A 7955-nucleotide genomic window follows, 5' to 3' on the forward strand; every position below is an offset into this window, starting at 1 on the left:
GCAGAGCAGACCATTTAAAGCAAAAAGTTCACGAATCTAAAACTGGACTGTAGGAAGGTAAATGCACCGCCTTCAACTACGGTTCGACTATGTGGTGTTTGAGAGTCGTTTAAAAATGTCAGAGAATGACATTCTTACTTCTGCCACTAGATGGCAGGATTAAGCTAGAGGTCAGTAAGTCAACATTTACTTTCAGCACTTCTAAGTAGCCCAGTAGCTCAAAATATCAGTACATTTTCTTGGGTTAGTACAGAACTCCAGTGTACAAGAACATGCTGTAATCCCCGTAAAGGTGTACTGTAATTTATATCCAGGTTAGACACTAACGTAGCGTCTATATGATATAAGTTTCCACTTTTAAACCCTCTTGACACACGTCCGCATTCCACCACACATTGTAAGAGGAACAAAGCCTGTGCAACTAAACGCCCTAGACACTATTGCATCTGAGGCGTTCGGTTACACATATTCATAGCTCTGCAGACCATCTCACCTCACTACTGCATTCCAGAAGTCATGGCATAGCAACATCAAAATGAGGAAGATGTGCGGCCCATTTGGCCCAAAGTCGGGAATAGTTTTACTTCTTTCTTCATGGCCAGCGCAAAAAGAACAATATCATCCAAGTGCTATGAAGAAAACCTTCAGTTCTAATACAATGCTGTTGTCAGGCTGATACCATCGCTTGACAACTTCAGTGATCTGATGCTAGCCTGATATTATTGTATGTTTGGCCCTGTGGTGGCTGTGGTCCGATGGCAAGAAACTACATCCCAAAATATCTCCCAGCATGATTGTCCATGGAAATTGGGATCAGAAGAACAAATGTTCCAGGCTTCCTGTCTGGCTCCAGTCCAGATTGCATTCCAGGGGCCTCCACCAATATTTACACAGGACATTCCTCCATATTCCCCCTCTAAAATCACTAGAATTACTCTCTCTTCATCTGAATACCGGAGAAACATGCATGCTATTGCAACGGTAATTTGTCTCTGCCTCACTCATAATTAGTTCTTTTGTCAGGTATAACAAATCTTTGATTCTTATCAGATTGGAAAAAAGCCTGTGTGGGTTTTCCCCTGGGTTGAAGCAACAGGTTCATATAGTTGCTTCAGCAAGACAAATGAGGTTTCAGAGAATTGGGCTACTGAGATGACTTTTGTACAACACAGTTGGGCAATGGACAGATACAGACTGTTCCTCATGACTGTCAGGCTCTGGCTTAAGTTTCATGGTAAGGACCTGCAGTCAGTGTAACATTGTAAGATCACCTTACACTGTAAGCTTCTCTTAGATATTGTCACATCTTGTTATTCATAATAGTATGTCATACAGTTGCTGAATACATATTCAGAATACAATACAAATGTGTATTCAGTCCAAGTTACATTTTGTGTACACTTTTAGGAGAATATCTACCCACTAAAAACATACAATCTTCAAAGGAAACACCATCAATGGAAAATCTCTAAAGGGTAGACTGATAAATCAGTGTGATGATCAGTTACAATCTCAGTATTGCAGAGCTCTGCTAAAGCCTGAGTCGGCTTTGCGCTCCACCCCCTCCACACTCGCGGCTCTCTCCCTGGTGTCCTCGCCGAGATTCGTCTGCGCTGGGTGTTCGGGCCCCGCCTTCGTACTGGTTCTCGCAACCTTCATCGTCGGGGCCCCGGGGCGCATGCCACACCTGAGTAGACTGATAAATCAATGTGATGGTCAGTTATTAATCTCAGTGTTACTGAGCTCTGCTAAAGCCTGAGTAGACTGATAAATCAATGTGATGGTCAGTTATTAATCTCAGTGTTACTGAGCTCTGCTAAAGCCTGAGTAGACTGATAAATCAATGTGATCAGTTATTAATCTCAGTGTTACTGAGCTCTGCTAAAGCCTGAGTAGACTGATAAATCAATGTGATGATCAGTTATTAATCTCAGCGTTACTGAGCTCTGCTAAAGCCTGAGTAGACTGATAAATCAATGTGATCAGTTATTAATCTCAGCGTTACTGAGCTCTGCTAAAGCCTGAGTAGACTGATAAATCAATGTGATCAGTTATTAATCTCAGCGTTACTGAGCTCTGCTAAAGCCTGAGTAGACTGATAAATCAATGTGATCGGTTATTAATCTCAGCGTTACTGAGCTCTGCTAAAGCCTGAGTAGACTGATAAATCAATGCGATCAGTTATTAATCTCAGCGTTACTGAGCTCTGCTAAAGCCTGAGTAGACTGATAAATCAATATGATGATCAGTTATTAATCTCAGTGTTACTGAGCTCTGCTAAAGCCTGAGTAGACTGATAAATCAATGTGATGAGCAGTTATTAATCTCAGTGTTACTGAGCTCTGCTAAAGCCTGAGTAGACTGATAAATCAATGTGATGATCAGTTATTAATCTCAGTGTTACTGAGCTCTGCTAAAGCCTGAGTAGACTGATAAATCACTGTGATGATCAGTTATTAATCTCAGTGTTACTGAGCTCTGCTAAAGCCTGAGTAGACGAATAAATCAATGTGATCAGTTATTAATCTCAGCGTTACTGAGCTCTGCTAAAGCCTGAGTAGACTGATAAATCAATGTGATGATCAGTTATTAATCTCAGTGATACTGAGCTCTGCTAAAGCCTGAGTAGACTGATAAATCAATGTGATGATCAGTTATTAATCTCAGTGATACTGAGCTCTGCTAAAGCCTGAGTAGACTGATAAATCAATGTGATCAGTTATTAATCTCAGCGTTACTGAGCTCTGCTAAAGCCTGAGTAGACTGATAAATCAATGTGATCAGTTATTAATCTCAGTGTTACTGAGCTCTGCTAAAGCCTGAGTAGACTGATAAATCAATGTGATCAGTTATTCATCTCAGCGTTAGTGAGCTCTGCTTCAAAGTGAAGCAAGGCAGTGTATTCAGCCATACCTGCATGCAATTCATGTGATGTTAAAGTGGTGGCTGTAAGCTTCCATTACTTGTTAGCTACATAAGCCTTATTGTTCCAGTGTGAAAGTAAAGAGGCAAATTCCAGTCACCAAACATTGAGTAATTGATGAATAGTGTCAATTTGACTGATGAGTCGTCGCTTGGAAGTAAAAAGCAGGCATCAGATCAGGGGTCAGATACATGACAGACCATTTTGGATCTGAAAAGTCTCTGAGCACTGGTAACAATCTCTGGGCTTTAGTGTCAGGTTACTGTCACACTTCTTTGGGGGCATTACATCATCTGGATATCAGGGCTACTTGGCAGTCCCAGCTTGTGTGACCCCAGGAGTTGTAGCTATTTTTCCAGAGGACCAGTGTGTTATTTCTGTCCCCTACTTCACCCCCACCCCACTACACCCCTTTAGAAAGGTGTCTCTGCACAGCTGAGGCATGTGCTGAGGCTACATTTGAATAAATCATAACTCATTTACCTCATCTATAAAAAACATGCTCATAAAATCACACCTTTTTTTTATTTGCATGATAGACATGAGCTCATTTTGGTTAGAAATTCACATGCAATTCAGAGATTGAGGTGATAGCATCGGAATGTGCTTTGGTGGACCTTGTCCCTGAATTTACTCGAGCAAAGATTAGTAGTCTTTTTAATTTTGTGCCTCACACTGCAAAGGAGCAGACAGACGATAACCCCAAACTCCAATCAAGGCAGTAAACAGTCATCCACTGTGGAATGAACGAGTGCTGTTTGCAAGACAGAACCTGATAAACGGCTATAAAATCATGGCTGTGTGTCCATAAACCTGTTAGCAACAGTTGTAATGTATCATTCATGATTGAGCACAGCCATAATATAGAATGTACTTTCTTATCAGATTTTATAAAAGCAATCCACTGCATTCCCAAAAGGATAAACTTCTGAACTGAAAACAGCCACGCTTGGAGGCATCATACTGCACAGTGTTGTAGTTCGTGTCACAACAAATCGTTGATTATGCCACAGTGTGTATCACAATCAGTCAGCACTGGCTTAACTGTTGTTTTTATTGTTTGTTTTCCTAACCCTAACCAAACCCTAGATAATTACTCTATATAAAATACTGTGAAGGAATGCAGTGATTTAAACCCAGCACACCCACAAAAATAAATATGAACATACAAGCATAGAATGTAAGAACAAAATATTTTGCCAGGAATAAAAAATAATGTTATTTAAGACATCCTTTCTTTAGATAATCACCTTAGACCCAGAGACATGAGTGAGCTGTTTTTTATCCTTTTCCCATGCCAACATGACACCCCTACGTTTTTACTCTAAAAAATGGCAACCTTCACCTTCTCAACTGTAGAAAATAAACAGCAATGAGAAAACGGCCTGATGGATGCCAGATTTTTACTCGCAGGAATGCTCCTTTGCCCTACTTTCACAGACAGCAATTTATCTATGAATGAATTACTCTGCGAGCTTGAGAAGTGGGAGTGTTGCTCAGTGTCTGCTGTTTGCGCAATACTGTACTGCACGTAGGAAATCCTGACAGCTCCTGGGGGGAAAGCATCAAACTACAGTGTCACTAGCAATTAGATGAGATACTGTCCTGTTGGGGGAAAATGATAACATGGATCTGTGGAGAGCAGGTGCAGTAAAGGAGGTAAACCCATGATGCCCATTTGTGGTTAAAAGTGCACATTTAGTGGCTGTGATGCTTGTGCATTAGTGTAGGATGTAAGGAAAAAAAGAAGAGCAAATATTCCTTATGTGATTAAATGCAAGGCAGGATTTGACTGTATCGGCAAGAATAGGTTATTCCCAACTACAAACCCAATTCCAAAAAGGTAGGGACAGTGTGTGAAAAGCTAATAAAAACAGAAAGCAGTGATTAGTCATTTCTGTTTGACCTGAATTCAATTCAAAATTGTAAGAACAAAAAAGTGTCTTATCTTGTCATGTCTTAGCTCATTCCAAATTTGATGGCAGCAACACATTAAAAAAAAAAATCATACCTGAGGATGTTTACCACTGTGCTACATCACCTTTCTCTTTAAAAACACTACGTAATAATTTGGGGACTGAAGACACAAATTGATAAAGTTTTGAAAATATTCTTTTTTGCCATTCTTCTCCTATACAAGATGTGCAAGTGTACAGGGACTTTGTTGCCATATTTTGAGCTTAAAAAGAAACACATTTTCAAAGGAAGACAGGTCTGGACTCCAGACAGGCCAGTGCAGCACCCACACTCTCTGATTATGCAGCCATGCTGTTGTAACATGCAGAACGTGGCTTGTTGTAGTGTTGAAATAAGAATAGATGTCTGTAAAAAAGATGGCATGTAGAAGGCAGCTCCAAAATGTGTTCAGTATTAATTGAGCTTTCACAGATGTGCAGGTTACCCACACACACCATGACAGACCCTAGTCTTTCAACTTTATGCTGGTCACAATCTAAAAGGTCTTTTTCTTCTTTGGCCCATTTACATTTTATATTTACATTTATGGCATTTGGCTGACGCTCTTATCCAGAGCGACTTACAATTTGATCATTTTACACAGGTAGGCCAAGGTGGTGTTAGGAGTCTTGCCCAAGGACCCTTATTGGTATAGTGTAGGGTGCTTGCCCTGGTCAGGGATTGAACCCCAGTCTACAGTGTAGAAGGCAAAGGTGTTAACCACTACACTAACCAACCACCTGAGCACCCAGAGAACACAAATTTCATTGTCTTCAGAGATTTGGAAGAAATCATATGCAAATGCATGTGTGGCATACACCAAGAGAACTGTAGAGGCTTGAATGCTTGACCATTACTTTAAAGGATATGCTTTTTGTCATGGTTTGGTGTACTTGTCCCCTTAGACACATGGATTGATCACCTTTATCCTATGATGAAACATTTCTTTGATGGGAGTGCCACAGGGCACGAAGGGTCACTGAATGATTTAAGGAGTATGAAAGTTATGTAAATCACTTGCTATCATCTTCATAGTCACCAGATCTCAATGCAGTGGGCCTCTTTGGGAGATTTTGGACCAGTGCATTTGACAATGCTCCATCATCAAAACACAAAATGGTATTGTTTCCTTCTGGTACAGTTGACTTGTATAATATATCCCAAGTTGGACTGGAGTAGCTCTGGTGGCTCATGGTGGCCCAACATCTTAAAAGTACTCTCTGTCTGTTTGTCTAACTAACTAAATGAAGACAATCCTCATGCCTCGCATAGTTTGAAAAATCACCAAAATGTAAATTTACTTTTTTAGAAATCCCGCTGGATGTCGGTGACGGATGGGATTTCTTCTGTTTTTTCTCCTTTTCTGTCTCTTTCCTCTGACAGACAGGCAGTGGTAAGAAGGAGTACTAAAAATGCCTGCACTGGTAAGGTTGGCGCCTGGCTGTATAATCCAAGTTCCGACCCAGACAGAAATGCAGAGATATATTTTTGTTGCTATTTAGTCAACCTTGGAATGGCATTTTATACACTACTACTAAGAAGATACATATAACTTGCGATATGGCAGCAGTCAGCAGGGAGGAAAAAAGGAACATTCCATGCAAAAATAAAAAGCCCTATGGACAGCTGACCTTTACAGCCTGCGTGCCTCATCTTTTAAAATGCTTCAGATTCTCTGCGGGGCTCAGGAAGTGTAAGGGGTGCTGTGGAGACAAGAAAAATACACACCTCAGACCTCTCCCAGCACAATCTGCAGCAACACACATAAATATCCATCAGCGTCTGGTGGGGTTTTTCACGCAGCGAGTAAAATGCATGTGCACATACCACTCATACCTTTGACCACACATGGGCCTTTGCCCATATGAGGAAAACATAGGCTTCAGAAAGATATAACTGTGATGTTACATAAAAGTTATATAAAACCTTGTTTCTTCAGCTCTCTCTCTCTCTCTCTCTAAATCTCTCTCTCTCTCTCTCTCTCTCTCTCTCTCTCTCTCTCTCTAAATCTCTCTCTCTCTCTCTCTCTCTAAATCTCTCTCTCTCTCTCTAAATCTCTCTCTCTCTCTCTCTCTAAATCTCTCTCTCTCTAAATCTCTCTCTCTCTCTCTCTCTCCCTCTCCCTCTCTCTCTGTCTCTCTCTCTCTCTCTCTCTCTCTAAATCTCTCTCTCTCTAAATCTCTCTCTCTCTCTCCCTCTCTCTCTGTCTCTCTCTCTCTCTCACTGTCTCTCTCTGTCTCACTTTGCACATGCACAAACACAGAAAAGCATGAGCACAAATCTTAAATATGTGGCAACGTGCCAGCTCTCACCTGTCAGTGTTTGGCCTTAACAGAGCTGTTGTGAAACATCCAACATTCCTGTGTGTATTGAAAGGCACAGGAGAGGCCTGTTGGGGTCACCATGCTGTTCTTCCAGAGGATGTCATCACAGCCAGGTTAAATAAATGGCACCTATAAAGTCAAAGTCAAGGTGATTTAAATAACAATACTATCAATTATAAAAATGTAAAAAAAGACAAAATTGACGATTAAAGATGGTTGCTACTGCTGTTTTTACTATGCAACAAACTTTCATCCATTTTTATGGATAACACTTTGTCTTGGCCCTGTTGTTGGGTTTGATCCCTGGCAATGCCTCAGCCATCTGTGGCTGGGAGTCTAAGAGAGCATTACACTGTTAGAAATTAAAATACTATGCAGGCACATGATTCATTCATCAAGGTACAAACAATGTAAGTGCAACCTCAAAGGTACAACAGCGGTTTTAAGGTCCGATAGTGCACCTTACATGAGATTTTCCTAGTGGAAAAGTAGATATTGGTACCTTTTCATAACCAAACGTTTTAAATCAGAACAATAAAATAAAAAGCCTGGAGATGAGACGGGGTGTGTGGAGCACAGCTTAGAACATATCATGTCAATGGATTATGGTTATGTACCCTGACTCAAGGTACTGGGATGTACCCCTGAGGGTACCACCACAGTGACAAGAGGGGTACTGCCCCAGTGACGGTGTGGTACCTTTTTTTTCTGAGAGTGTACCCAATCTAAATCTTCGGTCTTCTCCGGGCTTG

General features: G+C 41.0%; 1 long non-coding RNA gene across 1 annotated transcript; it reads right to left on the minus strand.

Annotated features, from left to right (window-relative positions):
• Nucleotides 1-102: 102 nt before the first annotated feature.
• On the minus strand, nt 103-7432 carry LOC119262506. Its single transcript, XR_005129704.1, has 3 exons — nt 7192-7432; nt 6511-6582; nt 103-1696 (listed from the first exon to the last, which is right to left on the minus strand). It is a non-coding gene; the product is annotated as an uncharacterized LOC119262506 (long non-coding RNA).
• Nucleotides 7433-7955: the final 523 nt, after the last annotated feature.

The sequence above is a fragment of the Pygocentrus nattereri genome, chromosome 26, assembly GCF_015220715.1.
Source record: "Pygocentrus nattereri isolate fPygNat1 chromosome 26, fPygNat1.pri, whole genome shotgun sequence".
NCBI classification, from domain to species: domain Eukaryota; kingdom Metazoa; phylum Chordata; class Actinopteri; order Characiformes; family Serrasalmidae; genus Pygocentrus; species Pygocentrus nattereri.